This window comes from Podarcis tiliguerta, assembly GCF_965153285.1.
Source record: "Podarcis tiliguerta genome assembly, chromosome: 7".
In the NCBI taxonomy this organism is placed as follows: domain Eukaryota; kingdom Metazoa; phylum Chordata; class Lepidosauria; order Squamata; family Lacertidae; genus Podarcis; species Podarcis tiliguerta.
The window spans coordinates 32,828,245-32,847,565 of NC_139540.1; the positions used below are offsets into that span (position 1 = coordinate 32,828,245).

Below are 19,321 nucleotides of genomic sequence, written 5' to 3' on the forward strand. Positions count from 1 at the left end.
ATGAAGGTGTACTGTGTTTGACAATCCATAAGTAAGATTTCTGTGGATGAATATTTTATCTGCTTCTGTATTTAAGATTAATATGAACCACAACGAGAGTTCTGTAAAAAGATGCAACTGGCAATGAAAAGGAAAAAGAGGCATCTTTGCCTACACAACTACTATATTTAACCAGTGCTAGTATATTCATTTTTGCCAGTTCCTTTGCACAATATATTTCATTGATGTACTGTACAATATATTACATTTACACTTGATTTTAAAACTGCTTTTTTAAAAGATAGTACTGTTTTAACAGCCAGTCATACTTCATCAATCTTCCTAGTTGTGCCTCAGACTTGAAGCCCTGTTAGAATTTCCGAAACCAGTTTTGCTATTCCTGGTCTTGTACACTGCATTAGAGGTGTCAAGCATTGACTGTAGGCCTGTCAATGCTGTCAGGTGCAGTAATTTAATTACCAGCTGCAACAACAGTAGTAGGTCTGCCTGTTCAAGAAACTAGCTTCCATAAGATGTTACATCGTTTTCTAAAGCGGTTGGCCTGGTTTAGCTTAACACAACTTAACACCTGTTAAGTTTAAATGTATGAGTGCTCTGTGTGTTAAACACTGTTTCCTTAAGCAGTAGAAAATTAATCATGGAGTTTGAACTAAATTGGTTTCTCCCCATAAAGAAACAAAGCATTTTTCCTGATCGTTAGTCGGTGGGTGGTGTTTTTTGTTTTTTTTAATCGCCCCATTTCCAGGTATTACATATAAAGAACTTCCGGAGATGCACGCCTTGATGTGTATTCTAAACAACAAGGGAGTTATGTAAGCATCCTGAACATAGTTTCTCTTATTTTATCTCAAGTCTCTATCAGGGTAGGATTGTGAGAATACAATGTGTCCTAGTACAGGTGCAATGCTCAACCTTGAAGGGATCGCCGTAATCCCTAACAGAGCCCTGATTCTGCCCTGCCCCTCTGCTTCCAGCATGCATGTGAGTAACACAACATGCAGTTAATAATATGGAACAGGTATCCCCATCTCATAACGCCACGATACATAGACCTCTAATTCCCTAAGCTACTGTATTTTTTGCTCCATGGGGCGCACCGGACCATAGGGCACACCTAGTTTGTAGGGGGGGGGAATAAAGGGGAAAAAATTATTTCTCATCGCTCCTGGAGCTTGCGGGGCTAGGGACGGGGGAAGCCCGAGCTTCCCCCAACCACAGCCCCCAGAACAGGTCCAGGAGCGACGGCAAGATTGTGTGCAACCTCGTCGCCGCTCCCGGAGCTTGCGGAGCTGGGGTCGGGGGAAGCCCGAGCTTCTCCCAACCCCAGCCCCCAGAACAGCTCTAGGAGCAGCAGCAAGATTGCGTGCAACCTTGCCGCCGCTTGCGGGGCTGGGGGCAGGGAAGCCCGTGCTTCCCCCGACCCCTACCCCCAGAACAGGCAGCTATCCGCAAGCCTTCCGAGCTCAGCGGGAACTCCCGCCGCACTCAGAAGGCTTGCGGATAGCTGCCTGAAGCCCTCTCGCTCTCCAGGCTTCAGCGAAAGCCTGCATTCGCTCCATAGTACGCACACACATTTCCCCTTCGTTTTTGGAGGGGGAAAAGTGTGTCCTATAGAGCGAAAAATACGGTACTCAGCTATGTTGCCTGCACACAGGCACATATTGGAGAAGGGGAGAAATGGGGTTGCTAAGCCCTATGGCAAGGATAGCCAACATGGTGCCCTCCACAATTTGTTAGACTACTTTGATCCCTAACCATTTGCCATGCTGACTGGGACTGATGTGGGTTGAACTCCAACATTACGTGGATGGCATTATATTGGCTATCCCTAAAGTCTGGAGATTCCTTTGCCTATGGTCACTCTGCTCATGTTTGAAATATCATGTCCAGATAAGAAAAAAAACAAGGAAACCTCAAATATTACTAATCCCATATTTATTAGTTCTGATCCCACTCCCACTCACTGGTCTTTCTGAAGTAAAGGGAATATATTCATGCATGCAGAAATTTTGGTGTTAAATTTGATGTTTATAGATGGAGCTCCTAAAAATCGCACGAATTCTATGAGAACTTGTTGGGGTAACACTGTAAACACTGAATTAACCAGGTTCTGTTCCTTCGTTGTATACCTGAATTTAGCCAATTGAAACCATTATATAAGCTTCTGCTCTTTACTTCATTTCCTTGCAGTTGATGAATTTTGATACAGCCTCATAGTGCATTGTTACTGTGTGTTCATTTTCAGTGGGGGCATGTGTGGGTATTCTGATGTTAGTCATATTTGGAATGAGTGGAGGTAGTGCAGACGCAGTAGAGCTTGTGATGTCCCTGTGATCTTTATTTGAGTATGAAGTTGAAAGACAAGTTTCCAGTGCACAGTACAGCGACAGGCCAAAGCCTGCTCTAAGGCGGCTCCAAAGCACTCACAGGCAGCCTGTCACTGTACTGTGAATTGAGATAAGCTAAAAATGGAGGCGCACACTCATCTTGATTCCTATGCAGGCAACATTTAGCAAGTTCTTTTGCAAAAATGGCTTGCTTTGCTGCTGTCTGCTTAATCTTGTTTCGGTATGTGTTGCAGATTTTCACTTGCAGGTTTTGCCGGTGAGAATATCAATCAGCTGTAAGCAGTCAGTATGGTAAGTTTAGCTTTGTGGCAGATATATATATTAGCAGGATGGATTGATTTAAATCTAGCTGATTTTAAAATTATTTTGATTGCCAAGAAAAGTAATGGTTACAGTTTCAGTCTTCTGCGCAATTAACTGACAGTAAGCCTCACTGAATACAGTTGGACTTGTTTCTGACTAACCATTTTCCAGATACATATCCAATTTAGTTGCAAGATTTAATTCTATCCCCAAATAGAAGAAAAAACACAGCTGTAGGTGATGTCCATCATTAGTAAAATTCAGAGTGACTTTATTGAAATCAGTGGACTTAAGTTACTTGAGTCCACTGATGTTCATTTTGTCTTTTCTGAATATGACTTAATGGTGGATACCACCCAATATTTTTTGCTAACTGCATATACATGTAATTCCTGTGAGGTTTTATTGTGGCCCTTGTACAGTGGTAATTGTTTAATAAACTTTCCCACTTTCCCAATGTAGGTTCAATTAATGACCTTTGAACTACATTGCTTGTAGCTCTCAAAACTGGAATTATTTCGTTTGCTCTTATTAATCATTAATGAAACCCTTTACAGCTCTTGAAAAGCTCTGAGAGTTTACATTAGTTTTTAAGAGCTAAAGCTTCTCTTACTAATTAGCTTCCTAAGCCAATTAGAAGATTCATTTTACACTCTAGTCAAAGCAGTTTCATAGTTTGTTTAGCTTTTAGCAAAGGTCGTATATAGTTTGCAAGAAAGTCAGATGTTTCTGTTTCTCCTTCCTCTATATAATTCCCATTCAGCTGTTATGAAACTGAAAAATGCACACTCATCAGAAGCAAAGTGCATGTGAAAATATAATCATTTTTAGTGTCCGCATGTTTCCATCCTCCAGTTTGTTGCAATCCCCCCCCCCCAATACCATTAGGACAAGCAGTCAGTAGATGTTGGGTACTCAGTAGTCAATTTTGTTTGTCAGATTGAACTCTAGTTTAGAAGAAACAGTGGTTTGTGAACAAGCAGTGTTCATGCTGCTTAAATGTTTCCACTTTGGTTCATGCTGCTTAAAGGCATCCATTTTCTTCTGCTGCTGTAGCTGTAACTTTGCATGAAACATGCCAGAGTGTGGCTTGCCATGCTTCTGAACCCGGCCTTGTGGTTCCCTTCTTCCCAACAAACTATGAGTTGTAAGCAAAGGTAAAATATTAGCTTTGTGATAGGCTAGAAGCTTGCCAGAATAATTTAACAAGTCTTCACTAACTGGTGGAAAACTTCCAAAGAGTAAGCCAACTATGCTTCATGGGGTGCAGTGTTCCATAATACTGAGGAATCCACTCAGAAGGCCTTCTCTTGTTCCAAGCTACTATGCTTCCACCATCAATGGGGCACAGAAAGGGCCTCTTCACTTGATCTTCATGAGTGAGCAAGTTTTTACAGGATGTGGTTACAGGATCTTGGATCCCAGCTATTTAGGATTTTAAAGGCAATCATAAACACTAAATTGTGCCTGGAGACATGGCAACCCGTGCCAAGACAGAATAGGTGTCATATTGCCCATGAGTGAGAACCTACTAATATCCTTGCTATTGCATTCTGGATCAACTGAAGACTTGTGCTCTTTAACTACATCTTACCTCCTTAGGAGATTAACTGCTGCACTATCCTAAACTGGGCAAAAGCACTCCTGGCCACCAATTGAATAACCATACTGCAAGGTATACAATCCAATGCACCACATGATGCACCTGACCATTAGACGCACCTAGTTTTTAGAAGGGGAATGCAAATGAAAAAAAAAAAATTTTTTTAAGGGAGCGCTGAGCAGTGCCTGTATGCATCCCAGGCTCTGCTCAGCGCTCCCTTTCACTAGCCATGTGGAGCATGTGTGTGGTTCTTGCAGGCTTTTCCCCAGGAGGGAGAAGGGCAGCCCATCACTCACAGGCTGCCCTTCTCCCTCCTCGGGGGGAAAAGCCCCCAAGAACCGCACACATGCTCCACATGGCTAGTGAAAGGGAGTGCGGCTCTTGGGGACTTTTCCGGGAGGTGGGGGAAGGGACTGAGGGGCTGCCCTCTGTCCCTTCCCCCACCTCCCACAAAAGCCATCAAAAGCTGCACGCTCTCTAAAGGGTGCGCAGCTTTTGATGGCTTTTCTATGAGGAGGGAGAAGAGCCTGACGCGGCCAGTCAGTCCCTTCTCCCTCTTGGGGAAAAGCCCGTAAGAGCCGCGCCTCCTTCCTGAGCAGGAGCACCTTTGCTTTCTTTTGATTAAGCTTCAGTTTATTAGCTTTCATCATCAAGCCCATTCCTGCCTCCAGGAACTGATTGAAAACATCAACAGCTTCCTTGGTATTGGATAAAAAGAAGAAATGAGCTGCTTGTATAATGATAAGATACTCCAAATCCCTGGATGATCTCTCCCAGAAGTACCATGTAGATGTTAAACACTATGGGGGACATCATTGACCTCCACTATGGAGGACCACACATCGATGACCAAGGAATAACATCATGTTTTGAAAGAGGCTCCTGAGGAAGGCCTGCAACCATCATAAGAGAGTCCCACTTTCCACTGATATAAGTATTTTTAAAATAACAGATGCTTGCTCCAGTCTTCCACAGGTGTAGCATCTGTGTATGGAGGATTAATTATAGGGCATAGTTGCCCTGTTCTCTCCACTCCCCTTGCATTAACAGAGAGTCTTCAAGCAATATACCAGGCCTTTGCAGGAAGTCCTGTTTGTGCCTTCATCATATTGGAATTTGACAGAATGTGGGGACTGTGCTGTGGTGTTCTGATCCACAATTGTGTTCCTCGACTAAGCAGAAATACAAGCCCGGGGGGGGGGGGGGGGAGATATTGGAGACATGCACAGACATGCCCTATCTACTACCATCATACACCCAGTGCAGGGTGCATTGTGCAAACCAACCAATACTTTGGGTCGTGGAGGAGCAGAATGGGAATTGCAAAGTGAAAATTCTAATCAAGAAGTCTGAACAGGTGTGTGTGAAGTCAAGAGTACTACTTGAAAGGAGGCAGAAGTAGGAATGAGGGTGGACTAGTTTAGATAAGAAAGAAAAGGCAAGTTCCCCGCCCCTTGCAGTTCTGTAGCTGGCTAGCCATGTAACTGGTGGCCAGGATGTGCAAGTTGGCTGTCATAAGATGGTTTGACAGTGCATTTGCACAAAGCTTGCACAAGTAGTTCAGACCTCTAATTTGTAATCTACATATGCTGGATAAAACAGCATGCAACTGTTCCAAGTATAGCCCCTGGAGTCTTTAGGCAAAAGGCTCACTGATAATAGTGCTGGGGGTGACTATGACTTGAGACCTTGGGAAACCCCTGTCAGGATTAGATTGATTGGTTAATTTTATTATTACAAGCATTTGTGAATCACACTTTCACTCAAATGCAAGAGATGTGCAACAAAATTCTACAACAAAATATTTGGCGGTTCTGTATGTCTCCACACACATCTGCTTACTGTTTAATTCTTGAGGCTTACACCTGTGTGTTGCTCCTGTAGTGCCAACATTCCCTGGAATAATAAAATTGTAGAATTGGAAGCGACCCTGAGCATCATCTGCAATATGGGAATGTGCAGCTGCCCCAAATCAGGATCGAACCTGCAACCTTGGTGTTATCAGCACTACCATCTGAGCTTGCAGCCCTTGGCTTCTGCAGATAGATTGCCTCTGCCATCAATAGAGAGGTGCTCCTCCTACACCAGCAGGGGACCCATTTCCTTGATACATGGAATGTGTATCAAATTACAGCCAAGAAATAAAGCTGTACTGTACTTTGGGTTTATAAAGAGTCATGCGTACTGCCAAAGTCTTCTGTACGTGCCTTCTTTTGTTTTCTTTATAAGGATATTCACGAAACAGAATGAGTGGGAACTTGTGGCAGTCTTCATTGTCATGTTTACCCTTTCGGACCTTCCCACTAATGCAAATGACACTCATTGGAAACAGTATCTTCTAAAGTTACTGATAAGCGACTAGCACTGCATTTTTGTTGTATGTTTTGGGGATACACTCCAAAATGAATTACATTCCTAGAACTTTGAAGACTTGCTAAGCGGGGAAAAACAAGTGAATGCTCTTTTTTTAAAAAATTAAAAATTAAAGTTGGATTGTTTGAAAGAGAACATGGGGCTTCTTAAAATTCAGCCCAATTTTAATTTTAACTTTTTTAAAGAATGATTAGGCACAAAATTTCTAGGATTGCCCATACTTTTCCTTGTCTGGATTTATGTAAGTAATGATACTCATGAGCTGACTCAGTTGCTTGAAGATGCCCTTTCACCATATATAGAAGCAAGCAGCTGGCAAAGTCCTTTTTCTCTACTCATTTTATCTTTTAAGTTAGCTGCTAATTTAAAATACAAAGAAATATAAATTGCTCTGAAAATGAGATGTCCTGCTAACCTTACTGGGAGTGGTACATTAAACTGTATGTCCTGCACAGGTTCTTTAGTGTTAGAAGTCAGTAGTTGCTTACATAGACCCAATGTTGTTGTTTTGTTGTTGTTATTATTTCTTGTCTTGTATTTCTATTTGTACAAACTAGGATGGATTCCGATGACCATCAGTTTTTCACATGATGAACCTGGTTGGCTGAAATTTGAATCATGAGTTTAGTAACTGAGTCTGCTTATTAGTTCCTTTCGCTGAGGGAAACTTCGTATGTTTTAAACTTCATTTGTGGAAATTGTATTGTGAAGTATTCAAGCAGTTGCTGCAACCCTAACCATGTCTGCTGAAAAGTAAATCCCATTGAATTCAATGTGACTTACTCCCCAGTAAGTGAAGTCAAGATTGCAGCCTTAGTTTCTATATTAGTTTTACATTTTGTCTTATTTGGGCAGAGCTTAAGGCAGCATACAATGGCGTTCCACTTCATTTTCAGAACAGGTAGGTTAGGCACAGAGTTCTCATCCCAAGGTCCTCCTGTTAGGTTTAAGGCTGAGTGGGCTTTTGACACCACTGCTTTTGTAGGATAAGAAATTATTATTGGTGTGTTCTTATTACATTCAGCAATTTTAGCTGCAATCAGCATGTGTTTAGTGTGTTTAGTGGCTGAATTTATGTACATAAACTGAGCATAAAGTAACTCCCTATCATACCTACTATTCTCAGCAATTCTTGCCTGTAGTGTGGTGAGACATGGTTGTGCTGGCTATATGGCTGTGGCTTGCTGCCAAATATGAGGGAGGTCATCCAGGATTATGGCGCTGCACAGAATGCCTTTTGCCTACTCATGAGGCTGCTTTGGCAGATAACTGCACACTCAAAAAAAAAAAATCAGCCCAAGAATACCCCTCTGTGTTTGGGTTTCCTCCATTTATCTGAGCTAAAGCAATACTATCTAAGCAGAAATGGAGTACTCCTGTTTTGGTTACAACTTGGGCAAAATACTCTTTTGACAGCTGCCTCATATACCACTCAGGAATCTGATAGTCAAGCTTTAGCCTGAGGGTGGCATTTCTCCCAAAGCAAGGCTCAGTGACTATTGAAATTGGTTAAAATCCAATTTATACATACTTAGTGATGTGAAAAGATTCATTAATTGTCTCTGAGTCAGAAAGGATAAGTGTGTTCATAGCTTTCTGGCTCACTATGATGAATTTGTTTTTTGTTTTTGTTTTTTTTTGAGCTGTTTAATGTGCTTTATTTATTTGCAGCATTTATACCTCCTGCCCTTTGGGTAAAAAGGCTGTCAGAGTAGCTTACAGAAAATCAGTCCTAAGACTGTCCCTGCTCTCCGACCCACAATCTAAAAAGATAGGACATACTAGAAAAAAGGGATGGGAGAGAGGAGAGAAAAGCAAGCTCAAGCACAATTTCTTAAAGTTTCATTTATTACAGTTCCATACAATGTCTTTGGTGGTTCTGGGTGTCTTGCCCTTGACAAAGAGCAGTCTGTCCCCTGAAGTAGTCCTTACCCCACTCAACACATCAGATCCACAGCCAAAGCAGATGACAAAGTCCAGACGGGGAGGACAAGGCAACTCCTGTCATATAGTCCTTTCTTCAGACAGCTGACTTTATGGAAATTAGAATAATCACATGAGGTAGTTTGATGGTGGCTTACTCTAAAACTTGTGCATTAAGGTATAATTTATCCCTCCTACCTGTCCCCCAGGAAAAACCTTGTGGTTTTTGGCCAGTGTTTCAGAATGTGTTGTGTTCTCATTTTGTATTTTTATGTTGTGAACCACCCTATGATCTTTGGGTGAAGGGTGGTATACAAATTTTAACAACAGCATACAGTGGTTTTCAATCAGTGTCTACCTCATAATTTATACAGTGGTACCTCGAGTTACATACGCTTCAGGTTACATACGCTTCTGGTTACAAACTCTGCTAACCCAGAAATAGTACCTCGGGTTAAGAACTTTGCTTCAGGTTGAGAACAGAAATTGTGCTCTGGTGGCGCGGTGACAGCAGGAGGCCCCATTAGCTAAAGTGGTGCTTCAGGTTAAGAACAGTTTCAGGTTAAGAACGGATCTCCGGAACGAATTAAGTACTTAACCTGAGGTACCACTGTATTCGTGTTGTGGTGCCTAATGAATTTGGTGGTATATTTCAGTAATGGGGAACCCCTGGCCTTCTGGATGCTGTTTAGCTCCAGCTAAAATCATCCCTCACCATTAGCCATGCTTGCAGGAGCTTCTGCAGCAGGGAGTCCATCAACACCTCAAGAGCTACATGTTCCCCATTTACTAAATCAGTGAAGATAGTAACTTTTCAACTAGGGATACAACATCAAAGTTATCTAGAAGTTAGTGTTCCAGTTTGCGAATTTTCTTTGGAACCTGAAAGTCTGATGGGGCTTCCATGGCTTCCGATTGGCTGCAGAAGCTTCCAATCTGGACAGGGATAGCCAAACCTCTGTGGCCCATGCTCTGGTAACCTCTAAGTTGGATTACTGCAAAGTTGCAGAGGAGCTGCCTCTGAAGACCATTTGGTAACTTCAGCTGGTACAAAATTTGATGGCCAAGTTGCTCACCAGAGCATGATGGTTTGAGCATATAACACCGATCCTGGCCCGACTACACAAGCTGCCAATTAATTTATGGGCCCAGTTCAAAGTGCTGGTGCTGATCTATAAAGGCTTACACTAATCAGGACATTAATACCTTAAGAACTGCCCCTGCCATACGAACTGACCTGGAACCTGTGCTTGTCATCCAAGGCCCTTCTCCACGTTAATGATAATAATTATTAATAATAATCAGTAATATAAATTTGTATGCCACCCATGTGACTGGGTTTCCCCAGCCACTCTGGGCAGCTCCCAACAGAATATTAAAAACACAACAAAGCACCAGACATTAAAAACATCCCTAAACAGGACTGCCTTCAGATGTTTCCTCTCCCTGAGGAGGATCCTGGGGTGACAATACAAGAACAGGCCCTTTCTGTTGTGGCTCCCTGTCTGTGGAATTCTCTCACCAGAGAAGCTTGCCTAGTAATTTAAAAAATATCATATATAAAAAGAGAGAAGCTTGCCTGGCACCATCATTACATATAGGTGCCAGGTGAAAGCATTCCTCTTTACCCAGGCCTTCTGCCATTACATAACATATAGCCTGTTAAATTGGGGGGCGGGGGCGGAGAGAGACTGTTATAATCATCATTTTATTATGCTGTGTATTTTGTTTTTATTATTATGCTGCGTAAAGTATGTTCTTAATGTTGTACACTTCCCTGGGATCTTTGGATAAAGGGCAGTTTCTAAATAATAAATAAATACATTAATAATAGCCAGCTTTTACTTAATTAACAGTTAATTGAAATGAATGTAGCTTGTCCAGCAGCAGTAGATCTCTGCTACCTGTGTCCACAATTCATAACCCAGCTTCTCTTTATTCCTTTACCTGGGACATTTTTAGCGTAAGAATAGTTTCTAACAGGAATCTATATGTTAATTCCTGCCCAGTGTACCAAGAAAGAAAGAATGGAGTATTTTCTGTATGTATGTCTATTCTGGAAATGTAATAATCAGACAAGAGGGAAATAGAATCCACTGTATCTTGAACTTTTTCCTTCCATTTTATTTTCATTTATATTCATGCTCAGGTGATACGGATTGTGAATATGGTTCAAATTTTATTAGGATTTATTTATGTTGCATCCCTGTCTAATTGCAAAATGCCCTTGCGTCCTAGTTTCAGGGTAGTGGCTCTAGCCTATAATTGTTGCTGTTTGCTGCTTTGGGTGGGGTGAGAGAAATGTTGTTATACTCAATCTTGTTGGACAGCATTCTCTGGTTCCAGAGAAGGACTCCCTGAGTCTTTTTCTTCAACTTGCATTTCTCCTTAGAGCTGTATCCCCTCCCACAGTGTCCCAGTTCTTAGTAATAATTTGGCCTGAATTCTGTTACAACCTGGACTCCGAGGGGAGCTGGCTATTCAAATATCAGTGCAGCGTTATCAACCGAGCAAATTCCACCTATTTGAATTTTTCATTAGCTTGATCGAAGCATCTTTTTACATCATGGCTCTCACCCCTCCCCAGTTGACTGCTTAACACTGTTTTCTTTAATTCTTAAAACATTTGTCTTGTTTTCCTCCTTGATTGTGTAAATAAAAGGTTTTAAGATTTTGATTGTGCCTAGTTTTGATTCTGCACAACCATGTTCTGGACCTGGAAGTGATGAGCAATTTTCCAGGCCAATGTGCCCTGCACTACAGCTTCATTTCTCTTCTTTCTTCATAGATTTCCTAACCCCGGGAAAAGAGAGAGAGGTCATGCAGATCTGTGTTTGCTTTTGACTTGAACGTTTTTCTTTTTCTTTCGTAAGTGTAGTGGTTTAATATTCATGCTTTTTCCTCCAAAAACTAAAACAAGTGGCACACAATTTATTCCCAGAGGTGAGTTTAAACCTGTTTGTTACCTTTTTGTTCTATAGTAAATATCTTCAAAGTTGGATCTAAGTTTGAACTAGGTCAGGAAAATGACGACTGCTTTTTTGCTTATACAAAGTCTGGTCTCCTGAAATGTTTTTCTGTTCTTAGGCAAACAAAACTGGTGCACAAGTTCTCTTGCTTCAAAAGTTATGTGAAAGTATAGAGAGCAAAGTGAGGAGTACTGGGTTGTTTCAGGAATATAATGGAATCATGAAGTTATTGTGAAAAGTGTCACTGTGGAATTGTTTTTAGATTCAGTTGTGGTTTGAAGTAAGCAAAAATAGCTTCACTATTGAAAATGAAATATTTATAGTAAATGTTTATCTGGGTCAAGCATCAGCTTTTTGATGTGAAACGTGACATCATCAGATATGCAGTTTTGTCTCTTATTAATACTTTCAGTGCTTCCTGACCAGTGAGTTTTCCTGTCAAGCTGCAAGGCAATTCTTGTTAGCTGTTCAGTTTTTTTTAGTACTGTTGGGTATGTGGATATGCAGATCACATTTCCTGTCAACTGTTTTTCCTTTGAGAAGTGTTTTGTTTAACCTTTCCCTAGTGGCAAAAATACCATTTGTGCTCTATCATGTTGCTGGTTGCAAGTTCCATACACTCTACATCTTGAATGGGGCAATAAAACATGAACTTGTTCAATGCTATACTTTGTGGTTCAAAACAAAACTGAAAATGCTTCTAGCATGATTACCCACATGTTGACCTTTAATCTAGTAACCTCTAAAGATGCAAAAGTGAATTTGAGATAATATAAATCAATGGCTTCTTCAACTTCAACTTGGTGTTGACGTAGGCATTGGGGTTTTTTTCTAGTGGTTGATTGTACAGTTCCCTTTGTAGTTCTCTGAAAAAATAGGCTTCATGCTAAGGTGCTGCTGCTAACAGATTGCAAGCTATTTCTACATAGTCCGCCTACACAAGGTTGTTGGTATCGGAATTTACAGGACAGGTTTTGACGCCCAGCCTGCCTCTGGTCCCAGTAGACCTAACAAGTGAAAATGATATTCTGATTTTACTTTCCTTAACATAAATACAACACAGTCTGCATAATTGAGTACATAATCCTGGGGTGTATTGGTACCCCCCCTCTATTATTGTGATAATAAGCAATATAAATGCATATACTAGAGAATTCTATATGTGTTCATTTCTTTGTCCCTTTAAAGATGGAGCAGAGAATAAGTGTTGCTAAGACGGAGGGGAAGAATTTGGGCTGGGTGAGACACTGGCTAGTGCTGATGGTTAAACTATGCTGCCAAATTCTGAGGTTGCCAACTGCCATGATGCCCCCCCCCCCCCCCGCAATACTGGTGTAGAGTACTTGCCCTACTTTAGAAAGTAGTGAACAATATCATGTGACTTAATCACTGGCTATTATATATTACATTATGAATATCTGAACAAACCATGCTAATTACTATGACCTGAATTGGGAACTCTCTAGCCGTTTCTTTAGCTCTTTTCTATCACACGGAGATTTCACTGAGCCCATCAAATGCATAGAGAGTGTTGACAGCATTTTTACTTTGTGGGGTTTTGCTGGCTTACATTTGAAGATGAACATATAGGTACCATGAACTCTGCAAAAGCAAAGAGTCAAAAAACTGAGGAAGATCTGAAAGCTGACATTTCAGCATGGGTCTTATGTACTTCAGAATATTTACATAGTATGAGCATTCCTAAATGTTTGAATCCATATGCATTCCTTTCCTGTGCGGCGTGTTCTATTTTTATGTTATTATTTTTTGCAGTAATATGTTTTCTTTTAATTTGTAAATTTTACTTGGATCAGCATGCAATATGGTAATGCTGAGATATACAATGTGTTCATTAGTACTCTTCTCCAGGTTGTGTACTTCAACAGTTCAGTTTTTTTCCTTTAGAATATATTCTGGAGAGGTCTTTAAGGAGCTGTTCGAAAACAATACCAATATTATTTTATCAATCCATTGTGGTACAAATGACTCTTAGAATTCATTCAGATATAATGTGAACAGCACTCTCTCCAACTGGGATTTCCAACAACTGATATTCAGAGGCATGCTGGCCCTGACATCAGTAGTTTTGTGGCAGTGCTCTACATGACCCATTTAATTGTGAATGTTTGCCTGGATGAGCACATAGATGAATTTGGGGGCACTGCAAGTATTCCATGACGATTTAGGAACTTTGTGCACAGTCAGTAGATTGTCTGGTAGAGAATGGCACACCAGTTACTTGGGGTTCCTGTACTGTGTGCCACAGATACATAGAGGATCATGGGAGTTAACTTGGATTGAGTAATTATCTGCAAGGAGAATGCATGTAGTTGCTCACATTCTTATGATCATTAATACATCCACACAACTTACTAGTGAGAGTGGTGTTCACTACCACCTGTGATATTCTGTGGAAATAGATGATTTGTTTTAAAACAGTTGTAGTCCCTTTGTCATTTGGATTCTTATGACATTTATTTGTGACATTGGCTGTTGCAGACAGGAGTGGAAAAAGGTGCAGTGTAATAATGTCAGGATGTATGTAGGTTTTTGGCACAGTCCTGTGTTTTGTACACAACACTTAGTTTTACCCCCTGGTTCATAAACATAGACCATCATTGATTTAGAAAATAAAAGATTCATCATACCCAAATGAAGTTGGCTTGTTGGTGGCTGCTTGCATTGAAGACGCATCTGCAGTGAGCAGGGATTCTTCCCCCCCCCCCCAACCTCATAAAGGATCATTTACCTGGAAACAATATTGCCATTCCAAAGACCTTTCAGTTTGTGAGAATATAACTGAGTTAACAATTGTTTTTAAAGAAAGCAGAGCAAGTAATTTTTACAAAGATCTGTTCTAAACTGTACCTGACACAGACACATATTTGTTAATCCATCATTTCCCTCATGCAGCTTCAGGCCCAGCATCAGCACAAAACCCCCTTGGGCAGGTTCTGGGATCCCAAAGTACGAGCTGGCCCCATTCTGGCCCCATGCACTGGGTGGCTGGATCTGATCCAGTGGCGTAGCGTGGGTTGTCAGCACCCGGGGCAAGGCAAGTAATTTGCGCCCCCTAACCCAGGGCAAGGCAAGTAATTTGCGCCCTCCCCCCCGCTGCACTGTCCCTCCCCCAGATAGTCCCTCGCTCTCTCTCCGCACCGCACCGCACGCCTGGCACCCCCCCTCCACAGTGGGCGGCGACCCGGAGGCTCGGATCGGATTCGCACAGCCAGCACTGCAGTGAGGGAGAGTGAGGGAGCCAGGTAGGGCAGAGAGCAGCGAGTGCGAGCGCCCCCCCCCCCCAGATGTTGCGCCCGGTGCGGCCAGCCCCCCCTGCACCCCCCACGCTACGCCACTGATCTGATCCACCCTTTACATTTGCTATAATGCTCTCAATGTAGCATAACACTGGAGTATGTAGAAAATGGATCAGATGCCCATTTCTGATTGCCACTAGTCTCCTATTAGCAGTTAAGGCTTCAGGGACCCACCTGTACAAAAGGGGAGATCATGAGAGGAACTTTGCGAGACAGGATTTACCGTATTTTTCTGATTTGAATTGCTCTGCTCAACTATATACATCACTAAACAGCAAACATATGGAGCTACTTAAGCTCCTAGTATGTTAAGGGGAGAGGATGACAAGTAGTTTCTCCATTGTTCCACCCAGTTCACTCTCTTGGAATGTAAAGTCAGTCCGGTGATTGGACATGGAAATACAACATAAAAAGACAACTACTACTAACTCACAAGGTATGTATTATTAAACTGTGTGGGATTTTTCTGCATAACAATCCGACTCTTAACAAAAAAAATGCTTTGAGCATTGGTAAAATATTAAACATAGTAACACAACACCCCCCGGCTTGGTTATGATAGGAGCAGTACTGTAAAAGTATGGCTTGATATTAGCAAATGGAACTATATAAAGCACCTACAGATGGCATGATTTAACATACCACCGGCCTCTCACCCTTTCAAAACTATTATGATTATATTACACCATGTGCTCAGGAGACATCAGTTTCAAGTAGGCATGCATTTTCAAGTAGGATGTTTTAATTTTTGTCTGACCATTAAGAGGTTTAGCAAACAAGCAAAAAACCTACACTTCTGTAGAATGAATTATTTCCTGGCCACTTTGCCAAGCTAACCTTTGAACAGAAGATCATTCTGAACTGAATGAATGGACAACTGACATTTACTGTATACTGTATTCCAACTCTGATTCTATGATTTGAAAACATCGGTAGTCTTCTCTAATCCTAGTGATTTGCAAGTCCAGGAGTTGTTTTGATTCTCTTTTATCAAGAGATCTGAGAAATTACTGTGCCTTACTTACAGCTGGTTAATAACCTTGCTTTCACCTGCTCATGTAACTGTTGTAGGAGAACACTTGTGAAAGATCTAGGGTGGTTTCTTTGAGCAATAGGTGAAACCAGAAATCAGTACTCATAGAAGCTGAGCTGTGACTTTCTTCCACTGTTACACTGTTCGCATGAATAGACCATTGTAGGAGCGTGTATACGTGCAAGACAGCTGCTAAAAATAACACACAACCAATTCTACAGCCAAAATTTTAAGCAAATTGTGGATTTCAAGTGCATTTTCTTCCAGAAGACTTCTTCTTTTATAAATGTGTCTGGCATCTAGATGTTACTATCATTAGTGGGTGCTTCTTGGTGTAATGTTGGGACCATCTGAAAAGACAAACCATGCTAAAGTGTTTGAGTAAGTTAATTATATATTTGGCAATGTGACTAGTAATGTACATGTTCTGCATTTTATCTTCATGTATTTATTAGGCTGTTAATGCATAGGAGAGAAAATATTGCAATAATTGTCCTTCTCCCATGCAAGCTTTTTTTTTTTTAAGGGATGCCCACACATTTTTAATTACCTTGACTAGTCTGGTCATGTGTTCTGTTCTGTTTATGAGTCAGCTAGTTTCACCGTCACTCTCCCAACTGCGTTGTAATCAGAAGTGGGGGGGAATGTATTGACTGGTGGCTAATTACATCTGTAGTTGTAATTTCTACTGGAAGTTCTGTTTTAGCCTCAGAATGGGCCTCATTTCACACACCAATGGGTTTTTTTTATTTTTTTGAAAAAAAATCATGCTGAAGCCTGTACTAAGATTAATTTAATTCCTGTAAACACGTCTCCTGAGACAAATCACTGCTTTTTGGCCATGTTTGTACCTGTCCCAGAAAGTTGCTGCTGAAAGCTTTCAGGCAGTTGCCTTAAAGGCTTATCATAGGAACATGAGTACAGTCTCAAAAGTATTCTGCATTCTTCTGTACACTACAAAAATGGAGGGAAACAGATGAGATGGAGGCTTAAACAGAAATTACTGATAATGATTTTGCTGACAAACTTCTACATAATAATTTTAAGGATCTTTATTGTTATTTTCCCATAAGAAACATGTTACAGACCTATGCAAATGCGGAATATAGTACGAGCGATACATAAACGATACATAAACGAGCGATACATACCCCCCCCATATATATATGGAACTAGGATTTAAGTGTGTAATGCAGCTTAGTACAATGAAAGCAGGGGAAGGTTAACAAAATTATTTTTTAGAAATTTCATGAAAATTGGAAATTCTCTGAGGGATTAAGTAATTAGTCACAAGATGGAAAATGAATCTTTGAAATCCTTGAAAGTGAAGTTTAGTAGTGAAGCATTGTTAATGTCCTTCCTATGCATATGTAGCCCATCTGTAGCAGTTGCTCTGAATATGTGCATTGAACCGGTTTGTGTGTATTGATTTGGGAAGTTGCAGGTACAGTGTTTGGAGAAATTGAAAATGTTGTAGTTCTGTAGTCAAAATGGTTCATGCTGAGAAACCTTTAAGGATGCCATCCTGTATGCCACTGGTTCTCAAACTTTTTTTATCTGGGCCACAGTATCAGAATAAAAAAAATGCTCATTCAACACTGAATTTTTTTTTTTTATAAGAAATAACAGTACAAAACAAAAATAACTCCCAGCAGTGCTTGATTTATAACATAGAACACAGCTACTTTATAATATGATCATGGGATCCCCCAAAAGTATAAAATAATGAAGGTACATATGAACACGAATCAATCCCAAAATATAATATTGATTGTCCTTGAGTCTTGCCGCCACACTTGCCAACCTCCCTTGCCACATCCATGTGGCATGCCTCTTCTTTGAGAACCACTGCTGTATGCACTTACTTGGGAACAAGTCCTATTGAACTCAGCGGGTCTTGCTTCTGAGTAGAGAAGTACAGGACTGTTCTGCTGCTAGAGTACAACCATTGCTTAAAGCTCATGACCTGTTTTGCAGAGAGGTAAACCACAAGCCTGGGTTCTTAATTGTGGTTTAAAGTACAGTGGTACCTCGCAAGACGAATGCCTCGGAAGACGAAAAACTCGCAAGACGAAATAGTTTTCCGTTTTCTGAGTTGCTTCGCAAGACGGATTTCCCTATGGGCTTGCTTCGCAAGACGGAATGTCTTGCGCCTTTTTTTTTTTAAGCTGCCAATGCATTCCTATGGGAAACCATCAATACACAGCGGTGCTTCGCAAGACGAAAAAACTCGTAGAACGAAAAAACTCGCAGAACGAATTAATTTCGTCTTGCGAGGCACCACTGTAGTGTGTGAGTGTTGGCTCTGTTCTTTTCTAATTGTATAAAACTCGTGCTGTAGGATTATGAGCTCAAAATAATGGCTTGTATCGTATAGGCTGCAAGGCTTTCTTCCACCTGCCTTGCTCCAACCTCTAGTATCTGCTTCTCAATTTCTATTGTATTATTTTATGTACTGTGGCTTGCCATTATTTTATTGATTATACAGTGGTGCCCCGCAAGACGAATGCCTCGCAAGACGGAAAACCCGCTAAACGAAAGGGTTTTCCGTTTTGGAGGTGCTTCGCAGGACGAATTTCTCTATGGGCTTGCTTCGCAAGACGAAAATGTCTTGCGATTCCTGGGGTTTTTTTTCCGCTCCCCACCCCCTTTTTCTAAGGCACTAAGCTGCTAATAGCCTTTTAGCAGCTAATCCGCTAATCCCTTAAGCCTTTAATAGCCGCTAATAGCCGCTAAACCACTAATAGCGCTAATCCGCTAATGGGCTTGCTTCGCAAGACAAAAAAAACCGCTAGACGAAGAGACTCACGGAACGGATTCTTTTCGTCTTGCGAGGCACCACTGTAGTTTAGAAATTATTTATTGTAACTGTTAAGGGTGAATTTCTGTTTAACTTTTATATGCTGATATTATTATTTTATACTGTTCTAATTATTGTTGAATGTTACTTTTTTGATGTAGGTTGCTTATTTTAAAGTTATGTTTTATTATCACATTTTTGTATTGCATTAGATTGTTATAAGATGTACATTTTTTGTTTCTTCAGCTTCTAAACCGCCTTGAGTATTGTAAGACAGAAAGATGGTATACAAATTAAAAATGATGATGATGATGACCAAAGGCTCATCTAGTCCAGCACCTTTTTCTCACACTGGCCAAGCAAGTAGATAGAGGAGCCCATAAGCAGCACATGAGTACAATAGCACTCTTCTTCAGGTTCTCCAGAAACTTGTATTCACAGGCATACATTTTATAATACTGGTTCTGTTCTTTCCTTACTTTCTAAGATCAATCTGAAGCCTTGTGAAAGACTCAGTGGAGTTTTTAAATGTGGCATGATAATGAGAATTCTGGTTTTCAGTGAAGATCATATATGGGAACAGCAACTTTGGTTCTTAAGCAGTGCCTGGAAGATCTTGTTGGGGACAGTGTTAGTTTCAGGCAAAACAGAA

At 41.0% G+C, this 19,321-nt stretch overlaps 1 protein-coding gene across 24 annotated transcripts in view; it reads left to right on the forward strand.

Moving 5' to 3' along the window:
* NCOA2 (nuclear receptor coactivator 2) overlaps positions 1–19,321 on the forward strand; it is a 129,077-nt gene that overhangs the window by 26,543 nt on the left and 83,213 nt on the right. For 6 of the 24 annotated variants that reach the window (XM_083450917.1, XM_083450912.1, XM_083450904.1 and 3 more), the window contains exon 3: positions 11,339–11,493. The exons of the other annotated variants lie outside the window; for them this stretch is intronic. The gene's annotated coding sequence lies outside the window, so the exon portion shown is untranslated. The remainder of the gene's footprint in view (positions 1–11,338; positions 11,494–19,321) is intronic. 24 annotated transcript variants of the gene reach the window in all.